Genomic DNA, 24,757 nt, shown 5'->3' with positions numbered 1-24,757 from the left:
CGGTGATAAACTCGAAGAAATTAACTGGACCATCAAATTGTACTTTGTAGAGAAGTTTTCATTGGCTTTCAAACGTCGCTCTTTACGAATTACAGTCCACGCGGGTGTTTAACTCGCGGATAATTCGCAAACTTTTATCGTTTGTTTTCTTTTATTTGCCTTCCTGATACCTGTTCAATTTTTTGCAACGTCAAAAGTTTACAGCGATTTATTATATTAATGTATTAAATCATATTTTTGTTCTCATAATACTTTTTTTAACGCACATTATCGATTTGAATATAAACATTTGCATATGTGCACAGCTAAAGCACATAACATATAATATTTTCTCCAACACGCAAATATTGATAAATTATTAAAAACATTAAATTTAGACTTTAATGTCCGTATTTATTACGATAATTTGAGAATATTCTAAAAAAGATAGATGTGAATAACCACTAAACAAGATTAAAGATTTCCTACTGGTATCACAATGACTGTGTAATACATATATCTCAATAGTAATATTAAAAGTAATAACATTTAAAGTAAATTAAGATGTATGCTCTTAATACGAAATATTATGTATTATATATTAAAAATTATTCGCCGATAAAGTGTAAATTATCTGAATATATGTATATTAGTATTTATTATTATTGTAAGTTAATATGAGTATCTGATCATACTTACACATTAATGTTACAAATTTATATATATATATATATATATATATATATGTATGTATGTATGTATGTATTATATATAAGTAATATAATATGTTGTATATACATATGTATTTTATACACTCGCATCTCGTGCACGAATATATCATTATATATATTAAAATACAAAGCAAAACCTCAAAAAAATTAGGATAAGAACATAAAAATCCATAAATTAACGAAAATAATTTTTTGTGTTACTCTAAATATTTTTATTTTATTTTCATAAATAATTTATTAAAGTAAATCTTATAAATATTATTTACATTATTATAATATGATTCTAATTTTTTTTATAATAATTATTCAGTAATTAATTTCATAATTGTGTTTATATCACAAATATGTAAAACAAACATCATATTGATTAATTTGAATGTAATATATATATTGTTGTATATAAAACAAATATTTAATTTATAATTTAATCCATAATTATAAAATTACATTAAAAATCAATATGCACATATGAAATACATTAATATATTAATTAAAACAAAAATTATATTAAAATATCGTAGATACTATTACTACTGTTTACAGAGATAATTCTTATACACATTTCTTTATCTCATATAATAATTAATTATAACATTCAAGTATGTAAAATAGTCATTTTATCATAACTAATTTTTAAAACATAATTTTCATACGAAATGAGCGATTCATATCTACATATTAAAACGCATGTATAAATAGGAGCGAGCATAAATTTCGGAAGAAAGTTATTGGCTTCATTAAGCTTCCATGAGACGCAACCGCGCTTGTGCGCAACATCTGCAATTAACATACAATTTCCGCAGAAATAAAAACTAATTAACGCCCAATCCCCATGCGCACGTCTCTCTAACACCGAGCAGCGTATTATTAGAAAATCGATGCAGCAAAACATGCGCGACAGTATCGGTTTTTGGTGGCAATGGCAACGATGGCGACCGCGAGGCGACAGCAAATAAAGCAAAAACAAATCAGATTGATCCGATCGTAAGGACGTGGAAATTCACCCACCGATTTTCGCACCAGTCATTCCCCCTTGCTATCCCTTCGCTGAAAGACTATCGCAATTGCCAGTAGGGGGGAAAATGGTCTCGGTGCCCGCGGTGATTATGTGAAATGGATATGGGAAGGAACGAGTCCAATCTAAGCATCACACTTCGATAGGCAATATCAATGGCTTATCATCCTTCCTGGCTTCCTGGTCGTACGTGCGGTTCGCGCTACCCGTAATATAAATTCATACTCTCGTCTTTCTGCGTGAATAAACGTTGAAATAAGCTGCGAACAAATGTTCTTTAATTAAAAGAAAAAAAAATTAAAATTTAATGTCTATCTTGTTTTAAAATGAAATTTAATCTCGATCTCTTTTTATCTCCCTTTAATCTTCCTCTATTTTTCTTTTATATAATTCGTTAATATATGTGCTTTTGCATAATATATGTGCTAGGTTTTAAAAAGAGAATGCTACAATTTTATTTTATTTTATAAAACTCTAGAGATTATATAGAAATAAAAAAGTAGATTATTAAATTAGACTTAATTAATCAATTATAAAACTTTTCATTAAAATTATTGACTCCTTTTGTCAATACCAATCCGATTGTCAGCTGTGCTAATATCCTCGCTAATATCCTCGTTTTCCGCTCTTACGTTAAAACTTTACGATTTCTCAAATCCCTCTTGAACGATTTCACGACGACATTTGCGTTTCACCTCACTGATTTTATCTCCCTTCAGTCGAAAGGCAGAAAAGTCGCGGTAGACGTATTTCTATGCTTCGACAGATAGAGGTCGAAAGGTGAATAGATACATACATATATTGATATATATGTATATCATATACACAATATACATGTTACATATATACATACATACATACATACATACATATATATATGTATGTACGTATGTTTAAAATGCATCTTGTGTGTATGTAAGGGGATAGGGATGAAATCGGAGCATTTGGTGCGCTTTGTCGAGTTGTCACCATCGTCGATATCGATGCTTTCTCCGCGTAACGGACAGAAGTGAACCCAGGAGAACATAACGAGAAGTTTCCTTGAGTCTTTCTCGTCGACGCTCGTCAACTGTCTTGGACGAAAAAATCCTATTCGCGCTGAGAAAGCACAGAAGGATTTTCGCGGGATCTGAAAGTTCTGTTATAATGATTTTCTTCGGGTTCCACGAAGTCAAGAATCCTCGTTTATCCTGCGCCATCGTGCTCGACTATAAGAATCTTCGAACTAAGTGACATTCAATCATGAGATTTATTTGCTTGATTATCATAATCTAAGTTGTTGCAATATACCAGACTTTTTTTTCGCAGCTTCAGCAAAAACGATTTTAATTTTACATTACTTTCTTCACTTCTTTTACGCAATTTTCTCCAATTTTTATTTTGTGTTTTTTCTCAGCGCAATATTTATTTGTGGCTAAACTAATGAAAGCGTACGTTATTTAATACATTAAATCTTATATACATTAAATCTTATTTTTTAATATGCTTGCATTTTTTCTCCACTGGCTAAAATTATTTTCCCTGAGGCGAAAATAACGTTCTAATTACATCTATATCGAAATCGTTCGAATCATTTAACGTCTTATTTCATTTACTTGATACTCCTAGAGCAAAATAGGATAATTGGAGAGTTTGCCAATTTCAACATTTGATAACGTTTCAATTTCAGAAGTTATTCGGGCGAAAAGACATTCGGGAACATAACTTGATTCACGTATTTCCATTTTGAGTACGGATAAGACCAACAATCAAATGAAATTCTGGAATCTTCGGAGCGTTATAAAATCATTTCTCGCTGTGCGCGTATCAGCTTGCCGAATACCAGAGAATCGCGCAGAGTCAACATTGCGCATATATATAGTGCATATATGTACATACATATATACATGTATGGAAATAGTTTTATTACGAGCAATCTCCGATCGTTAGCATGTATACGAAAACTCACCGGATTTTTAACACCGACGTCGGGATTTAAAGGATTCGCGATAGGATTACGGACATCGATCATCACGCGCACCTGCCTTTAAGCGGCAATATTGGAAGCGGATTTTAACGCCGGTTTTAACGGCCCGTATCGCGTAATATTATCCTACTATTAATAATGGCGATAAATCAACAGACTGGGGAATAACGTTCGACTTCGGTCTCGATATTCCGTTGGGTAGTTCGGCACAGTCGAATGTATATAGTGGTACTCTTGGGAACCACCGATGTATGCTGCGAGTTTCTCCAGCACGCCGAAGCACGAAATGCGCTCCGGGGATGGGAAAGACAAAATTACGGCTGCAGCGTGCATAATGATCTACTTGCGAGCTCTCCGATGCGCGGCGAGGAGATTTACAGTCGCGGTAACGTTCGCAAATGTGGTCGCCTCTAGATACTGTCTTGCAAGAACGCAACCTGTCCTCGACATTTCCATGTATGGATACGCCGTACGTATACACAAACCAAAATTTACGCTGTTCACCCGCAATACGATCCATTGACATATAGCAATACCGCTACTTACTCCTGTGGCTTACAATAGAGAATGGAGCAATTACTTACGTTCAATTTTGTATGATTTGTTACGTGAAGGAAGTTAAATTTGAATAATGTTATTTTTTTCCCTTGGACGTAGATAATTTATCGCAATATTTTTTGATGTCTCGCGTTTTACGGATATGAATCTTGAAATTGGAATTGAGTAAAATTTGTCATGCATGTATTTCGAGTCGTTAAAAACACTTGCTACCTTTTTGTATTTTTAAAATTTTAAAGTGTATTTTTGAAATTTCATATTTTAAAATTATACAAAATCTTTTATTTTTTAAATTGTTTATAATTCAAAAACTATTCAGTATTTTTATCATGAGAAGAACAATTTTATACGTTAGCCGAAGAATGCATTTAAAAAATGTGGATTTTTTGCTACGTTTTCTTAAATATCATATTATTATTATTTCAATTGATTTATATAAAAAGAAACTTTTCGGATTATTCGCTTACTAAATAAAAATATATGTATCACATATATATAGATAAATAATGCTAGACATATGTTTTCAGTTGGCACAACCGGAGTTGCGTACCGACTTTTCTGAATTTACATGCACATTCTTTGACTCGTTCTTACCCCCCGGCGCCGGTCGTTTTTTGTAATGCAAATTCGCAGCAAATCTACCCGTGAAACTGGCAGTACCTTTCCTTAACGTACTGCCGGCCCGATATCAACTCTTGCGCCGGAGCTCGTTCCCAAGGATTTCATTTACGAGGAGTTTCAGCTTCCACCGACAGCCTCGCCACGATCTCCGCAACCTCTTCCTGGATTTAGCCGAGATCTATTTGCCGACATACCGATATCTACCCGTCTCGTTTCCAGCGGCTGTTTAGATCGTATACCTCCCTCTCTCACCCTTGCTTCCTCTCACACTGACGCAATTTACATATCCCCGCGATTGTACTTAAGTCAGGTTATCACCTCTGAAGACATTCCCCTCTATCGACGGGTCTTCCACCCCTTCCTTAAACGCTAAGCTTTCACGAACGTCGTTCTCGTAGTCCTTCTATCAACAAGTTTCTAGTAAATTGCAGCCTCTTACCTAAATCGTAGGCTAAAACAATAGCTAATTCCGCCGGCCGTGCTCCGAGGCTTCAGAACCTATCAGAGTACTTAGCCGCAATGCGGATCTCTCCTATTTCGTGGATGGTTAGGCATCTTGCAACGAGCGATTTATTTATGCGCCGTATATACTCTCGGCAAATCCTTGATTTAGGATCTAATGTGAACACACGCGCTCACACCCGAGCTTGGCACGTGGCACACATACCGAGCTCCTTATCTTTCGCCAGCTGCGACTCCGTCTGCCCCCGCGCGGACTAAATGAGTAGGTGGTGATCACGTCAGGAGATACAGATCGCGTAGGTTAGCACGTGTTAAATATGATTCGCTTTGAAATGCCACCCATTAATTTTACTTACCCTCGTGATCTTTAGATTATATACAGTAGAACGCGAGAAAGATAATTTTAAACGTATCATTATATAATGAAGATATAACGTGTCAAATGCACAAATCTAGATATAAAATCTATATACAAATCTGAATATAAAAACATTCGTAAATTTCAGAATGTGATTTTTTTACGAAATAGATTAAAAAATAGAAGTTACATGTACATATTTAATCGTATTTTGAAATTATTTATAATTGAAGATATGAAAAAAACTGCAAATAATCTATTTTTTAGTAATATAAATCTTTTGACACACAATTAGATAGTTTGTTATAAATGAATGCATATTCTTTTTATAACAGCAGGTCAATCGGTTTTCTAAATTATTTGAACAAATTTTAATTGACAACAAAATTGTGATAAAATTGACAACAAAATTGTGATAAATATTTTAAATTGTATCAATTCACAATACGATTGTATTCTCTACTAGATTTGAAAGATTTGCCCATTTCATTTCAAATTCAATATTCAACGCTACACATGGAAGATGTATGGCAAGTGACATATCATCTCTCGAAAACATTATTTATGTTACCATTTTTCGAACGGTAATATTTCTAATATCAAATACGTCAAATCTTCTACGTGCATATACAGTTAAAGAAAACTTAATTATATCAAAATCTGATAAGTACGTTGCATTTTATAGTGCACATTAAGTTTTTAAATTAGTCATTAATCCAATTATCTACAATGAATGAACAATTACATGCATTTTACGAATTTTTAATTGTAAAAGTAAATTTATAAGTACTTCATTTTTTAATAATACATATATTCACATATATATATATATATATATATATATATATATATATATATATATGGGACATCGCATAAAGGAGCAAATAAACATCTTTGTTGATATTTAAAATGAATATACAGAATATAAATGTAAAATATCGTAAAAATTATTTTAGAATGATTTACAAAATTACAAATAAACACAAACTTAATATAAATATATTACGTATACAATAATAATATATATACAATAATAATATTACAAAAAATCTCTTATATATTAATAATATTATTTTCAACGAAATATTATTATAAATATCTATATGTGTATTAAACACAGAATTATCCAAAATTCATTAATGCTGTCGATTTTATTAAGCTCTTTTATTTAAATGCAACATTCAAATTCTTTTAACAATTTTAATAAACACGTAAACTAAATTTGATAATAAATTCAAAATATTAGCAAAACGTGTAGTGTGTATTAATTAAAACAAAAACGCTTTTGGGTCAATTGCAAAGTGATTTAATCGTTCACTGAAAATAGTGAGGGAAATAAAGAGCAACGTTTTACCTCCTGCAAAAGCCATTTTAAATATAACTTTTTTTTTCAACTCTTTTTATTCCATTTTCTCCTCTTTCTCTGTCGGTGTGCATTATGCTATAATGGAAGATAGTAAACAGAATAGAATTTTGCAGAATCAGAACGCAATTGAGATGCAAAGAGATGCAAGTGCAAATCTTCAAAAGTTTATTTTATTATATATATCATGCTATTTACCGTGCGTATATTCATTTTGTATGCGACAGCAAAGAACGATTCGTTTAAAAATAATTCCTCGAAAGAAAGGGCAATTGTTTAAATATTTAATTTTTATGAATCATAGATACTCGTAGCGAATCCTCGGTTATCGGTATAATTGAAACAATAGCGAATACATAAAATGACGGGAGGCAAACGCGTTTACGCGTCTTTCCTTTCCTTTTCTCGCCTCGCGAAAATTCGTTACTGATTTCTCGTCGGACGCATCCTCGTTGGAAGCGTAAATCGCCTGAAGTTCCATTTGCCGCGCTATTTTCTGGCACGCTATAATTCTCCGTAGCGGCGCGGTAGGAAAGCGGGCGCAACCCGCGTAGCGAGCTTTATGTAACTGTACAATGTTTTAATAAGTGGCCAAATTACCGTTCCGGACGTACATAATCCGCCGGTTTTAAAAACTCGCCAAACAGCGCGGTGAGGGGCAGAAGGGGAGAAAGGGTTGGAGGAGAAAGCGCAGGAGAGACGTCTGGCGACGTGTAGCCCGCGGCGGGGTGTCAGGGGGAGGGACGACGGTAGAGGGTGGCAGAAAGGTGGCGGGAGGATAGGAAGGAACTCTTTATGCAAGCCCGACAACCCGCGAACCCGGCGCGGAGCGTAATTTGCTTTAGTGCCGTCGCGTAAATTTCAGGATGATGAGAACGTACGGCCGCCGCTTAAACCGTTCCTCTTCTCCAAGGGACCAAGACTCGAACCGGGGAAGTTTCGGCTCGCTAATGCGGTCAGTTGTCGAATGGGTTTAACCCGGAATTCGCGCACCGCCCGCGGAGTTTCGTCGGCGATAAAAAACATTCGGACACCGGTCAATTCTCTTCCGGTCGATCCGGCGCGGGAGAGGCAGAGCAGGTCGCACATGTGCGGACGTACGTGTGCACGCACACACATGCACCTTCTCTCTCTTTCTGCCTCCATTATCGCACGATAAAGCAATTTAGAAATCCGAACCGGCTCGAAAGCGCGCACAATTTCCTGAGCGGCTTGGTCTTGGGAATATAGCGGCTGTTCGGTTGCATTTTTCCTTCCCGCGGGGCGCGAAAGAAGCGGAGATTAAAGATTAATGTTCGTCGGTGCCAATCGCGCGTCGCACAGACGCGTCGTCATGTGGTGTACGCATATAACGGCAGCGAAATACGTCGGAATAAGTAATAATTGAAACGCCCCTCTTGTGGGCGACGATTGAACGGATACGGGCAGGAAAGATTTTCCCGTGCTTGCTTCCTCGTACGTTCGAATATCAATCGATACGGTGGTTTTCATTCGCTCGCTATATTTTGCCAATTACTCGGGAGATTTTTAATGCTGACGCTTCATTAACGAGTATCAGCACGATAATTAGTTTTTCACTGGGACATTAGTCTCTTTGAATGTTTACGCCAGAGTAGATCGCAATTGCGATCGTTTGCTTCAAAATGATGAGTTACATATAAATATAATATTGATGTATTTATAAGCATTGGAAATGGCATTTGATATACATGACAACATTTGCGCGATGTGGCGAAGCGCGCGGTATAAATATTCCATCGTACATGAAAAATTGAAAATAGAGGAAGCGATTCGTCGACCGATGGCTGTTATAAAATAACGCGTAGCAACGTTCGCTCTCAGCCGGCTGTTGTTCGGCTAATAATTGAACACTTGGACGAAAACGAATCGTCATACTGGACGGCCGCTACCGCGCGCATTTCGCGCCCGATACGTACGAGCGGAATTTAGATTTCACTGTCGGCGAGGGTCCCATTTTCGTGTGCACGCGCTCGATGAATTTTTCAGCCGGCAACAATCGTACGGCTTTAGTATATGGGCGCGCACGCTCATGGGGCATTAACTTCAAAAGGGTCATTCGCGCGATCTAAACAAGCAGTAAAAAAAAAAGTCGGGGTTCGCGCGTATGTGTCCCCGCGTACGCAGGGAAATGCATCGGAATTTCACGGCGTGGCTTGCGTGCCGGGGATACATGTATACGTTCGCTCGCGCTATCGATGTAGTCGCGAGAGAGCTTGCATTTCATCGGGTCGGGCCGTGAAATCGTGGCGCTTCAAAGCCTCACCGAAATTCGAGGCTTGTCCGAAAATAAACGCGCGGCTCTGCTGCAACGTGGAAAAGCGATAAGAGCTCGACCCCGTTTATCTGCACGCATTTCAACTTTTAATGGCGCGCCGTCTTCCTTCGTTTCCGCAAGCTGGATAATTGCGAGCCGCGTTAACATGTTCTCCCGTGAATTCACGTGAAACGCGTAAAATTATCATGCGCGCATAAATGGGATGGAAATTCAAATTCTTGGGAGATAAAATCAAATTTGTATCATTTAATACGTAACACAATGCTTTTATGTCCGCGTATTATTAATAATATCGGGAGATATATATATCGCTATTATTAAATAATAGCGAAACCAGAGGAACGTGCTTTAGTTCACGGATCGCTAAACGGATGAAATGGTAAATTTCATAACATTGCTGACAGACTGCAGCATGTACAAGAGTCAGAATTACAGAGGACGTTATAAAGAGAAAGGACAACATTTTGATTCCTTTCTGGATAATACACATATTTTACTATCCTCAAACATTATTGCACACTCGCAAACGAGATCAGATAATGTTAACCTTCGAAGAATTTTAAATGTGATTTTATATTTCACAGAGATTTTATATATTTATCTTTTAATTATGTCTTCAGGTAAATCATATAAACGAAGCTTTTAGAAAACTAATCATCCAATAAACGAAATGAACAGACAATCATTTAAAATATTAAATTATTTCAAATATAATATATAAACAATATAATATATAAGCAACTTTTTATTTTAATTACTTCGTAAAAAATTAAAAGATTTAGAGTTTCTTCATGCATTTATTAGGAAATGATTTGTTATAATTTTATAATTTTGTAATTTTTTTGTTTTCAACATAAAAAATGTTTTCTTTTAAATAGAAAAGATTACAGAACATAAAGATAAATATTTTTTCCATTTTTTTGAATGATAACGATAACATCTTTTTAGCTTTAGATTTAACATTATTTTTGTTACAATTCGAATTTTTCCAAAATCTCGAATTCCTTTTTTATAAAATTGAATTGAATCATATAAAAAGCTTTTTTGTCCGTTGATATCAGAGCTTTAATATAAAATCGACTCTAAATATTAATATTATTGTGAAAAAAAGAGGGCACCAACACATGAAAGATATTTACATTCAACATGAAAAAATTCTATTAGCGCGAATTTAATACCTACATACGAATATGAAAAGAATTATTTATTAAATGTATTACAGCATGAGAAAGTCTGTTGTATTACATATTACATATAAATGCTAATATTTTCATGCATAGTACATCTATGCGTGCCATCAGAATACTTTGCTACGGCAACATTGAAAAATTATTATCATACTTTGATGCTTACGCATAACATTAATTGTTCATCGTTATTCGCGAGTCCTTTTTCATATACATGTAATAAACTTATAGTGAATCTTTTATTTGAGAATCTATATATATATTTTAAAATTGACTATGGAAAAGTAATATCTATGAAACGATTATAGAGGAAATTTCACAAAAGTAATATATTAAAATACATTAACAATGTTTTTCTCAAATATATCTTTCCCTAAAAAAAGTTAATTATTATTTTTTTTACAAAATTTTAGAGAACTAAAAGACAAGGTAAAATGTAAGAAATTTAAAATGCTCTTTATATATCTATTTTATGAATCTAAATTTCTTTACACTTAGTTTTATATTTTAATTTTATATTTATATATAATATTTTACTATTTGATATTTTATTATTTGATTGATGATTCATAAATTACCTAAAAAAACGATAATTTTAAGTTATTAAAAAAACGATAAATTTAAAAATCTTACATCAAAATATCAAATAAATACTAAATTGCATTATTATACTCACATCTTTCTCCCCCTCCCCCCCCCTCTATCTATCTATCTATATATCTATGATATTTTTATATCATTTAAAATGTATCTATACACATCTATAGGTTGATGGTTTTTTTATCTTTTATCTTTTTATCCACATTAATTTTGTGCTTTTATCGTGGAAGCTGTATCGTATTGAAAATTTTCCAACCATAGAAACGTAATGCGAACACAACCGTGTCATTGAGGACGCGAAGCTCGGGAAAAATCATGTGCACCGCCAGCAGGCCAGATGTCGACGACATCGTGGTATTACTCGAGAACTAATTGCCCTCGTATTATCTTCGTTCCGAGAGACCTCCATTCGCCGGGCCGCCACCCCCGTAATCAGCCGAGCGCAGACCTGTCTATCACAGTCCTCCAGGTGGGAGTGTTGTAATTTGCAAGCCGATATCACAACGGCATCGTGTTTACCGTTACATCTGTCAAGCTAATGGACCCAGATTAGGGCTCAGCCCGTTATCATTGTCCCATTCCCTGTCTTTCTATCGCGACGGTGCGCCCTGTTCGCGAAATCCTGAGTGACTCGTTAATCCGTCGCCTGGAAAGCTCATGTTATCGCCGATAACATTGTCATTTTTGACAGTCAGTATTATTCTGTCAGTTACGGAGCCGAGTCAAGCAAACTGTCGCATCGGTAAGAAGCTTGAGTTAAAATGTCATTCGGATCGTTAACTTGTGCGACGGTTAACTTATGATCCCTTTTCGTTTATATAAATGTGTAGTATTTATACACATTATATTTATTTGCACAAACGTTTATACAAGTAAAATGTTTCTTTGCATTTACATTTATATTTACATATTATTTACACAGAGTTGAGCATTGTTCACACAAACGTTTACCATGTTGAAGTGTGCTTTGAAATTTGTATGGCTTAGCGAAAATGACGTCGGAGATAAAGTCTGTTTGTAACTTGTTATTATCAGCTGTGTTACTAAGCAGAGTCATCATAAACGAGAATATATGCATCATTTAGAGATTTAATTGCAAAATTAACAATTTTCACGTTACGATTTGATACGCTTTCGTTATCTAATTATATTATTTACAAAAAAATACTGTCGTTATATATTATCATTTTTTATTTTACAATTTTAATAATTCTAAAAATAATTCTAATTATGAGACTAATAACGTAATGCATAAAAATTTTCGAATTGCATTTTGTGATCTGTAGACATAATAAAAAAATATTTCAATAAGTCGATGAATTTTATGATTTTCTAACGTGCAAGATATCTCACTAAAAAAATCCCTTTTTATCTTTTAAATTTTTTAACTAAAAAAGACTATATATATATCAAATTAAATGATTCAAATTGGATTCTACTGTGAGCATAGTAATTGCTTGCAAAAGCTATCTGCGTTAATGAACAGAAAAGTACGCATAATTTTTTATAATGTGAATATTTCGATATAATAAAAGTTGTTGCGCTATTTCAAACGAGTACAATACTTTGTCTGTAGGAGGCAAAATTATTATAGAAGAGATAAAAATAAGTTATAATAAAATAATGACATGTGCGCAAATTAGTTAATTAAATTATTTATTGTTTTCCCGGAAATAGAATATATTGATAATGAAAAAAGATAGATATATTTAATAAATATAGATATTTTTATATCTATAAATAATCGTACTCATCATTTATTATATATAATTGTCATTTATAGAACGAATTGGATTTGATTAGACAAATAGATGATCAAGTATGCTAAGTCTTTTAAATATTTAATGATCCATTCAAGTATTAAGCACCAAATTATGCAATGCTGTCTGAAATAAATGCCAAAGGTTGAGAAAAAATAATAAATCAAATATAAAAAAATAAGATGAATATATCATCTTATAATTCTGACTGTGTCTAATACTTTGTTGCTAATAAAGCTGCATATCGTTTATAATGACAAAATTAGGTTAATTATTCAAATCATTTATTTTCAAAAAAATCGATAATGCCCACGGATGGCTTTTAAAAAGAATATTGAGTTTGTTAGAGGATCGTATTATTAGCCATGTTATTTCATGGATGCTGTTTTTATCCGATTCTATGATCATCGCGAAAATCTTATAACAATGGATACTTTTTTCTGCTCTTCTCATCGCTCACTTTACTCTCGTTAAAGCCTTCTCTCGTCGTGGCGCGGGACGCACGTCATTCTATTCTGACGCGAGATTTTCACAGCTGGAACGATACTAAATATTTAATGGTCCAGGTAAATGTTAGATGCGACAGCTCAGAATCGAGATGCAGACGCAAATTCGCTCGATAGTCGGAATTCTTTCGCCGACGAATCTCGTTTGGGAGCTGAGTGGAAATTCTGGGGGGTGAAAGCATCGCGCTTCTCCGGTCGTTCTAGTGAAATCGATATCGCGCACGAGCATCCAACGTGAATTATTACGCGAGGCGTTCAGCAAATTGTCTTATCGCGTGGCGCGCATTTGACAGTGACACAATTCTTGCGAGACGTAATATTTATATTAAAAGTTCGCTCGATCAATCTACGTCAGGAGCTTAAAAACAAATTTACTATACCGCTGGATATTAATTGCCTCGATTTGCTCGGACGAATTGCTTCATCGTGTTCTTGCGCGAGTCACCGTAATTGTTGCTTGGAGGGAAAACTTCAGCAATTAGTTCTTCAACCCTCCGCAGATGATGTTATGAAAGTAAAATATCGCGAAAATTCCATTTTCATCTCTAGGTAATACCAGCAACATGTAAACGATTAAATTGATGAAAAAATAATAGCAAGGGATATTTGAATAACGTATTAAAATAATAATTTTACCGTATTTGCGTTTCATTCTTTTATACTTAGAAAGTATCTCCATTATCTAATAGTAAAAGAAATCTTTTGAAGATTTCATTATGAAGTTTGCTGTAAGCGAACTGAACAGAAAATATTTCCATACATTAAGTTATACTAATTATTTGATGAATTAAAATGCTACTTGTCGTAATATTTTCTATTTATTTCAGACGATGAGTAACAAAGTTATATTCTTTATTGATATATTTATTTATATTAAATATGAAATATATTTTAAATATTTACAATACTTTCTCTTAAATATTTCGTTTATGAGATTTTTCAAGATTTTAAGCAGACGTACCAAATCGTGTTGAAATGCGTATACGAATACATGCGATAGTAATTTGCTAAGGTAGCTTTAATACACCCCAGGCGCAATCTGTAAACTCAAACAACCGCGGTCGCATCTAATCGGCGGAAGACATACAGAGACACGGTTCGCGTTTAAATTCACAGAGAGCTTAAATTTCATCCTTGAAGACCCACCATGTCGCAAATACATGAAACTTGAAAATTTACGAGCAAGTAAATATTTAATACATTTACAATCTAATTTTATTGTTTGAACATGCATTGTGTGAACGAATGCAATTCAAAATGCAAGAAAAAATTAAAATATTAATATATAACGATTTATATAATATAAGACAGATAGAGAATTTATATAATATAATATATTTATATAATATAAGAGATATTATAATTTTAAAAACATATATCAAGAATTTACTAATCTTTATTTCACCAATATTTCTTTGCAGAAGAAAGCTACTGCTATACATTGTTGTATTTTTTTTCTCTCTTTCTGAATCTATAAAACTAATACATAATTTCAATATAAAATTCGTATCGATGTTATATTTCATGTTTCACGAGGAAAATACATTTTCTGTGAGTTTTAATTTTGTCAAAATTAAGAATAGAATCATAAAAGTTTTTGCAGTAGCTTAATAAGCTTTTTTGTTACAATACTATTTATAAATCTTTCATGTTTCAAAAAAAACGAAATTGATATTTTTATTGCATGTAATTTCGCGATTTTTACAAAATCGAATGCTTCTAATAGTTCGATTTGATGTTATATTTATTAAAAAAACATGTCATCACTTAAAATTTTATATATATATATATATATATATATATATATATATATATGTTGAAACAGTATATATATGTCCCACATTTTTGCTTGAATTAATATAAAATGAATTGAATCAATATAAAAAAAATTTATAATGAATAGATTTTTTTCTGAATTTCAGTGAACGTTTCAGATAACTATAAGTAAAAGTAATGTAATGTAAAGTAATGTTTGTCTTAATTATAAAATTAAACAAAACATAAAAATTAATATTTTTACTCAATAAAAATATTGATTCACTGTTTACAAAAATTACATCTTCCTCTTTATTTAAAAAAAGCATTGATTATATTCATTTTTAGTGCTTTGATTTTCTCCATTGGTTCTAACAATGCTTTTTTGCAGCATTTTGCTTTTGTAGGTTTTTTTATTCGCTTATAATCTGCCAAAAAAGTATTTATCAAACAATTTTCTAACTATTTTTTCCTTAAAAATTGTGATTTTGTAAACTTTTTTTTTTAAGTAAAATCGCACTCAAAACAGTTCTATGCAGTTTCCTGGTTGATTATATACTGTCAACTATGGACTTCCGTTTCAATAATACTTATTGATAAGTTTATTGTTCGTTTCAATGAGTAAGATATTTTCTACTGGAGCGTATTATTTCATTTTATCATATATATATATATATATTAGTATCGTCAAAACTGAGAATGAAACTTTTTTTTACAAGTTATTTTTATTATTTTATTATATTCGATAAAAAAATAGATTATGGCCATAAACCGATTAAAGATACATTACATGATAAAATATAAATTTTTATATTGTGATGTGATACAATTCAAATATGTATGTTTGTGACAAATACAGACATGTGTACATAATACAAACAGTTATAGAGTAAATCGCGTTTTATAATTCAAATTAAAATTATTATCAATAAATCTCGATCATTGTGTGACAGTATAGTAAATTTCTGATTAAATCAGCTGCGGAGACGCGTGAAATTACCATGAAATGCTCTATGCATTGTAACTGACATGGAAACCAAAATGTACTCACTAAACCGTATAAGCATTAATGAAGTCTCCACGAATTATTGCACTCTGTCACATGCCAGTCAATTGTCGCAAAATAAACAGTGCCGTTTGCTTGTTATTGCTTCATTAATCGCAGGCGTGGCAAGTAAGCGGAAACACGCGTGGTATATTATCTAATTTATCGAGTCGGATTGTCCTCCGCAGATGTACGTCGATGAAACGCGATTTCGGTCGGGCAGCGTTGATAAACGCTGATTAATCTGGACGGGCGCATCTTGCGAATTATGCGAGCCTCACGCGAAATAAAATAAAAGCTCTGTCCCAGATACGCAGTATGCAGTACAAGTATCCGCGTTATTCGGGCGGCCGCGTCACAATGGCCGCAAGGCGATTATAAACTAGAGCAATTAATTATAAGTGGTCTCGCAGTATAACGACTTCATGTTGGAAATTCCGGTGTGTAACGCCGGTGCATACCGCGAATATTTGGTTTGCCATGAAACGCTTCAAGACCGGCCGTGCCTTCGTCTTCCGGTATGCGGTGAAACTGCAGTTCTCTATTCTCTTCTATCCGCTTTCCTCTATCTCCCTCTTCTCCCATCCATCCCTACTGTTAACCCCCCCCCCCTCTCCCACTCGCGACGGCATTTTGCAAGCATCGCGCTTTCATTCTCCTTCTTCGAGACGCCATTTATCAATTACGAGTTGCGAGCACCTGAGAATAAAACGCTGAAAAATTCCGCCGTCAAATGCCGAGATTTTCGCGTTTGCATCTATTTGCAATGCTGTCGCTTAAGCCATCGCTTAAGCCGTCGCTTAAGCCGTCGAGACTTCTACTCTGTATCCCGTACGTGCAGGAGTAGCAGAGAAATATTTGACAAAGGACGCATGAGAATGTCCGCATTCCGACGTCTAATGCGATTTCGAACGCTTTGTAGTTATCTTGTCCAACTTTGAATGCTTCTTATCAATATATTCCTTGGTACGTCTCTTTTAATAGCAAGTAAGGGTTTCAATAATCGGAAAATTTTTTTTACGAATATATACACGTAATAATTTATTTTTACACACATTTTTACGCGTACTCTTATAGTCAAATGAATAAAAATATTTAGTATCATAATATACGAGTTTTACAAAAAATACGAAATTGCTCTTATAGTCTGACTCGATTGGACGATAGAATTCTGAGATTGATAAGGCCGCGGTAGCAAATTCGCTTATAAGAGGATTGATCGGCGCCGGTTTCGAATCATAAACGTAATAACGATAAAATGTCATTTTGCTGCGAGCTAGCCGGCGAAGGTTTTCTGCGCAAAGGAAATAACGTATGTTCGGTTTTCCTAATCGGATGTTCGACTGGCTTTTCCGGGATAATAGCTCGAGCAGAGGCAGGATTACGAAGGGACAGAGTCTCGAATAGCTTCCCTATCGCTTCGATAATTCTGTTCGATGGTCCGGACGAGTTGCCACCCTCTCGTATAACCAGGATTTTATATATTCCTCCGAACATAAGAACGCACGTGACCAGGTATAAGCGTTCCAGTTACACACTCGGCATTATCGACATTTAATTAACGCGCTTATGCTCTTTATGTTGTAACCTTCATCCCTTACAGTAATATTCGATGACAAATTAGGAAGATAAAAAATATATATTTAGATTATTAACAAAATTTTTCAATTATTTTGCGCTTCTTATAAAATTTAAATTTATAATATCTATTGATTTATAATATCTGATTGATTATAACATATTAGAAATTGTAAACTATATATTTTTATTATTATATGAAATCATTTTTCTTACAAGATATATATGCAACTTATTTTTAATATTCTCTTTATGAAAGTATAAATAAAGTAATATGCTAGCTTTAATCCTAGAAATAATATTATAAGCAAGCTCTTCGTCATCTCATTAAAATTACGTCAAGAGAGGTCAGTTACGTTAACTTAGCAACATCGTCCGTGAAATCAGCCTTTAACGCGAACTATTCAGTACCCCCAACAACTACCTTGAGGTTACCTTACTGCTTGTTAGCAAGTTTAACCTGAGATAAACATTAATATACTGGTATTGACTTGGAAATAACATGGCCTTGACCATAAGATTAATTGGATAGAGAAATATATAGGATATCGAAGATTGCGTATACTATAGGAAAAAAAATATTTTATCATAGCTGCTAAAAGTTATTACGATATTCTTTAACGTTATTGATAGCTTTTAAATTGAAGTTCTCGGAGAATATGAATAAAATATAATAATTTTTTTAATTAATTTCGAATAAACTTTATCTTAATAAAGTCATAGTGTTTAAGTTAAGGAATTGATGGCTAAAATCTCTTAAAAATAGATATTGTGTGTTTTTTGCATGATTTATATACATATTTCTAATTGAATCTATAAATAATAAAGCGTGTAATATACGCCATTTAAACTTGAAAGAAAACATGTATTTCTTTTAATCAATGTACTTGTTTTTAAAAAATTTTAATAGAATGAAGAAGAAGTTCTAGTTTTCTACATTCATGAACTGTTTTGAGATTCTTTACATATATGTATGAATTTTGCAACAAATGTTTATTATTTTTAAATTTCATGTTTGCTGACTTGTAATACAACTCTATTTGTGGAAAAGAAGTAGTAAAAAACGTGACGTCACCGTATTATTTTAAAGTGACGTAGACATCGGTACAACGTTACAGGAGTGCCGTTGTTTCGAATAGTATTGTTTCGGGTTGTTTCACACGGAGAGCCATCAGCCTTTCATGTTTGAGATCCCCCTGCTACGGATGGCGAACTGAAATAAAAGGAAAATGAATCCAGCCACACCCAGCCAGTCTTCACATTCCGAGGCGTTCACCCTCGCTCCGGGAAATCACAGTAATCTCGAGTTCTTTTTTTTTTAGAAGGAGATTTGTGCTTTCGTTGAAAGAACCTTAAGAACTTGGTGGGCTTATCGTACAAGTACGGTGACTTTCTGCAAATACTTTGCATTTGACGTAATTGGCCCTGAAAAGCGATTTGCATTAGCCCGAGATCTACATCATAATGGTGATGTTTATACGCCGGCAAAACTGCATCGCTTAATGGCAAGAAACGTAATATGGGAATCCGCGAGAACGATGATAATGTATTCCCTACGATGACGGAGTCACCGCAATTGCGTACAAGCAAGTGACCGCGCATACCACCGTGGCTGTGTAGAGCGTTTATGAATATGTGATGGCTGCGACCGTGAGTCCGCCTGGTGTTGCAGTTTGTTGAGTGAACTTTAAAACGTATGCAATTTTCCGCCATATCGTATTACGGGACGCGCGAGGAAAAACAACGGCCCTCCGGCCCCGCAATTTCGCCTTCGTACTGTGTTGCGCACTTATAACTCACGTATATTAAAATTACTAACGTTTTGCGGTTGAAGCGGAAATGCATTTGATGCGCGTGAAATATATGCGCGAGAGAAATAATCTGCTCCCTGAAATACGTATCTGGAAATATTATGTGTGCTACAAATTCTGCATGACGTGTGCGACAAAGTCATTGTCATTCACAAATATTACTCTGAAAAAAAATGTTTCGCGTGTATCATTTTTTTTCGGGCGAAAATAGAATTCAGGTACAATTAGAAAATAATTAAAGGGTTAATATGTAGAATTAATGTGAAATATTGTAATCACCTGACGTATTAAATAGTTTTTGTTGTAGCCATTTTGTATTTTCTAAATATAAAATGATAACTTAAAGCCTTTTTTAAGCATATATTCAGAGTACATTAATAATCAATTGTGTACATTAATAATTTCAACAAATTCTAAATAATAAATATTGCAATGTAATGAAATAAATGTAATGAAATAAAAGAACATTTAATTTTTTCTTGAGAAAAGTCACTTTAATTGATATATAATTTAAAATGCCAATTAGTTTTATAATTATATATATAGTCATTTTTTTTATTTAAAGAAAGAAGAGGGAGCCTAAAGAGTGGGAAAATTCATAATTATTTCAACACATATTTCAATTTTATTTAGCGGATATTTTTATCAGTTGAGATACAGCGTTATTAATGTTTTATTAAAATAATGATGGTGTCATCAATATCTTGAATTCTGACGAGTAGATAAAAAACCTGCTGCACAGCAGAGGCACGCAACTCGAGCAGAAGGATACTGATAGGACCACGTTGACGCGTGTCTCTGTCCAAAATAACCATGCTAACCATGCCTAACTACTACGAAATATACGGGCGATAAAACGTGAAATGTATAAAAGTAAAAGTGATTTATTTTCATTTAGAAACCGTCATCATCTTATCTACGATCCTTTCCATCCCCTTTTAAATATGTAGTTACGTGTATTTTGGGTAGGTGTTTGTGCGTACTACTATTTATTCAATGCTTATAGCACGAGCCAATTTATCTCATGCTTCGGACAAACGTCAAAGCCTTGTGCCCCTGAATAATGGTACGGTGGTTCGGGTTGTGGTTAGACAATGACGTCCCAACGCTTTCCGTCTCGTAGTCCCTTCGACTCCTAAAACAACCGAACGTACAACGCGGCTACGCTGGCACGCTCGCTTATGAACGTGCACGTTTATACGTAGCTGGACCAGATGTATGGAGCATACACGCAAGCACCGTTCACATGCTGTGCTAATTAATCGTCCTTATGCGACTCGTTTATCAAAGGTGCACGCATACACGTTGTAAGGCCCAGGTACCGTTGCCACCCGCTGAGAATTAATTGAAGGGCTCAATGCAGAACTGTCACGGTCGGTCTGATTGACCCGGGAGAGGAAGCAGCTCTTCCAGTCAGCCGGGAGTCTAATTATTAGATACGCGAAACAATGGGTTGTGTATAAATAATTAGGCATCGCGCTTGATCGGGAATAAATTATTATGCAACCGCATACAAATCTGGTTAAGTAGGTGTCATCGAAATTCGAATATTCGCCAACACGTTCGTGTGAATGTGCATGTGGATCGTCCCAATTAAATAATATAGGTATCCATAACCAGAAGAATGCGTAAGCATGTTTATTAGTTTAGTCATATATTTAAATTGATGCGCTGCAATATACGCGTAATCGGTTTTATTCATACATGCAAATCGACTTTACGTGAGTTTGACAAATGTAACATTTTAATGTAATATTTTAATTGAAACAACAAAAATTGAAGATTACGTACTTTTTTTGCGCTAACGTATCAGATTTAATATTTCAATGATGCCACGTATTGCATTAAATTATCCATAAATTATGTCAATTACATTAACAATTTAAAAATGGGATAGTCAAAATGGGTGTTTAACATATGCAAAAGGCGAAAATTTATATTTTAATATAAAAATATATGTAATATATATATTTATCATTTTTTCTCTTATACTATTTTAATGTCAAAAAAATGTCTTTTTCTCAATAAAATCTTTTCAACAAAAATCTTTTTTACACGATTTTGTAAATATTACAGCAAAACCGTGCAAGTCATATTTAATATTTATTTCTATCTATTACTTATACAAATAATTATGCGAGAGACGTAAACAATTTACTAATTTACATATTAACTAGATAATTAACTCTACATTGGAATATTATTACAACAAATATTACAATTAGTAAACTTGTATTGTAATCGTTATAACACGAATCATTTTGGAAATAATGTACATAATTTTATAATATTAAAAATATATTACATTAAAAATAACATTCTTCGTACAAATTTAAAGACATATTTTTAAATTATCTTAGATAAACGTTTAAATATTTTTCTCTAGATAATCATTTTTTTCTTAAAACTATTAAACAATTATCCATTTCAATTTTGAAATATGAAAGATGCGTACACATATTCTTTAAAATATTTAGCTAAGAGTGAAAGAGAACGCTTCTTATCTTTTATCTGAAAAATGCATCTCACAAGTGCAGCTATATATATTTGCACGTCAAATTGATTGTTTATATTCTTATTGTTTGAAATATGTGTATATGCACATTGAGTTAATTATCCGTCCCTTATATCGTGGTTTTGTCATCTCGTGAAGAATCTTTCTCCATTGTTGTCTCTATCAATTCACGATCGATATCGCCTTACAAGGCAGATTTTACGATGCACTTTGACCTATTGAGCCGCGTGCGATGGGACGCGCTGCGTGCCGATATTGTCAGAATATAACAGAAATTCCCCGTGGCGCGCATTATATTACCAGCATAATATTATCGCAGTAACGCGCTTCTGAAGCCGTTAAGGTCTGATAGGATCGCCTTGGTGGCGTCAAGGTCTGTTTGCGGCTGGGCAGGATGCGTGCAAAGGGTTAAACAACGGTCTAGTTATTAACAAAGTTTCCAAGTTTTCTCATTTGCACTCGTACGCTTCTTCGCATTGCACCTTGCATGTTCGTGTCCGCAAATCGCTGCATACATCAAGTGTCACTTTGTCGTGCCGTTTTTGACAGATGTGAGAAAATCTGCAGGGAAAATCTGAATTTATAACATATTTAATACACGAATAGCAAGTATGAAAAGCTCGCAAAACGTTGCATTAAAATAAAAGATTAAAAAAAAGTATTACGACAAAGTATTAATACGTTTTTTCGTAGACACTTGCAATTAGATTGAAAGTACATATATATGTATATATGTTAATAATTTAACATGTAGATGTTTTCTCTCTCTCAGAATATCAAGAAAATTTAGTAGAATTTCTATTATAAATGCTACATATTTTGTATGCACGTGACATCGCTTGAAAATGTAAAAGTATTTTATGTTTATGTCAGTATCTCTTTTTATGTAATATACTAAAACAATCTTTTTACTATTTATTTTTTATTATATTTTTTATTTGCGTATAATATGCTATAATTTCTTTATTTCACATTTTCTAAGCATTTAAATAATTTTCAAGATATATAAAATAAATCTGTACTTGTGGACCCCCTTAATTTGTAAAACACGAGAACTGAATATTACGCAAATATTATTGTTTATCCACTAAGCTGATTGATTGCCAATCATATGATTCGGATGAGTAAATTTGGTTCCGCTGGTGTGACAGCTTGACATTTAGCGATTAAATACCGTGAAATTATTGATTGAGAGCAAATAAAAAAATATAACAAATAAAATAAAAAATGTATACATATATATAAAAGCTATAAAATGAGCAACGCGCCAAATAATTTCGAATGCGTCTGAGATAATAAAAAGATAATAAATCGTCGTAATAAAAAATCCCAGACATACGTGAGATTTATGGTTAGTATCTATAATCAATTACGCACGATACGGCAAGGCGGATAGAAAGTGGAGTAGTTTGCGAATTACACGATGCATGCGTGTACGAGATTAAACAGCGAGTTTGCTGTTAAGAGAGTTCTCAAGTTCGTCCGTTTGTTCTCGTGTGTTTCTTCGCGCTGCATTCGCATGCTCGCGTTAGAGCGCATAAAAGCCCGGTACTTAGAGCAAGGCGAATAAAGCGACCGTTTTTTTCTCCTTCTTCTCTCTTTTTTTCTCTTCGACTCTTCGACAACCGTAGTGGAATAAGCGCGAGGAGAGCGCTCGCAGCCGAAGCTTTTGGACGCCTCTTAGCGCTTTCGCAGAAAATCGAATTACCCGTTTCGCGTTTGCGGTCCGCCGCGCCGACGGCAGGAAATGAGCATCCAGTCCTTCACTGGGAATGGGCATTTTCCGGAGCCGCTTCGACGTCTCGGACGACCTCCGCGACGTCTCGCCCGATCTCCGTGCAATTTGATTTTATCGCGGATGCGATCTAAAAACAAACGATCGTAGCGTTTTTCTTTTCCGTCCAATAGTTCCCATCAGACTAAAGTTATACGTGCTGAATAGTGTAATCATGGCTTTAAAACCGCGCGAGCGCGATATTCTGCAAATATCACTGGCAGACATGTTTGAAAGCGATTTGCAAATTTTGATCGCGTACAGTTTACGTTTTTGTTTTAATAATATATGAATGGTAAAGATGCAACTGCGATATTTTTGATTAGCTGAAAATGATGTATGATACATGAATTGGAATTTAAATTCTTCGCTCGACTTTTTATTGAAGATAAAATTTTTAAACACACACAATAGCGTGGCTTTAATTAATAGGACATAGGCATAATTTGAACAATACCTACAGTTTCGTTCTCGGAGACTCGTGCCTCTATTGTGAAACTTAGCTCGAAAGACCTACAGAAGCACCTACAAAGATGCCGGAATATGTGCGACGAGGCAAGTGTAGTGGAAATGTTGTCGGCTTTACCTTGCCAACGGATGAAAGGAAGAGAATATTGTAGAAAGAAAAGAGAAAGATGGAGAAAGATAGAGAGAGAAAGAAAGAGAGCAAGAGAGAGGCTAGACGCACAGGAAAGGGAAGTGCAACGAAAAGAGGAAAGGAGAAGGGAGAGTTAGAAACACGTTTCGCTTCCTGCCGTCACCTTGAAGCCATCTCTTACCGGTTTACGAGGACACCCACGAAAGTTTCGGTACACTTGCACTTGGAGTCATCCCTCGAAATAGTGCGCGATGTAGGTAGGTACTGTAATGCCTGTTA

General features: G+C 34.1%; 1 protein-coding gene across 1 annotated transcript in view; it reads left to right on the top strand.

Annotated features, from left to right (window-relative positions):
* The window catches only part of LOC105251054 (neurotrimin), a 170,375-nt gene that overhangs the window by 68,033 nt on the left and 77,585 nt on the right, over positions 1 to 24,757 (top strand). The gene's annotated exons all lie outside the window — the stretch shown is intronic.

Source organism: Camponotus floridanus, unplaced genomic scaffold, assembly GCF_003227725.1.
Source record: "Camponotus floridanus strain SB8 unplaced genomic scaffold, Cflo_v7.5 scaffold73, whole genome shotgun sequence".
Classification (NCBI taxonomy): Eukaryota; Metazoa; Arthropoda; class Insecta; order Hymenoptera; family Formicidae; genus Camponotus; species Camponotus floridanus.
Note: the sequence above shows the minus strand (reverse complement) of the source record. Positions and strands in the feature narration are given on the sequence as shown.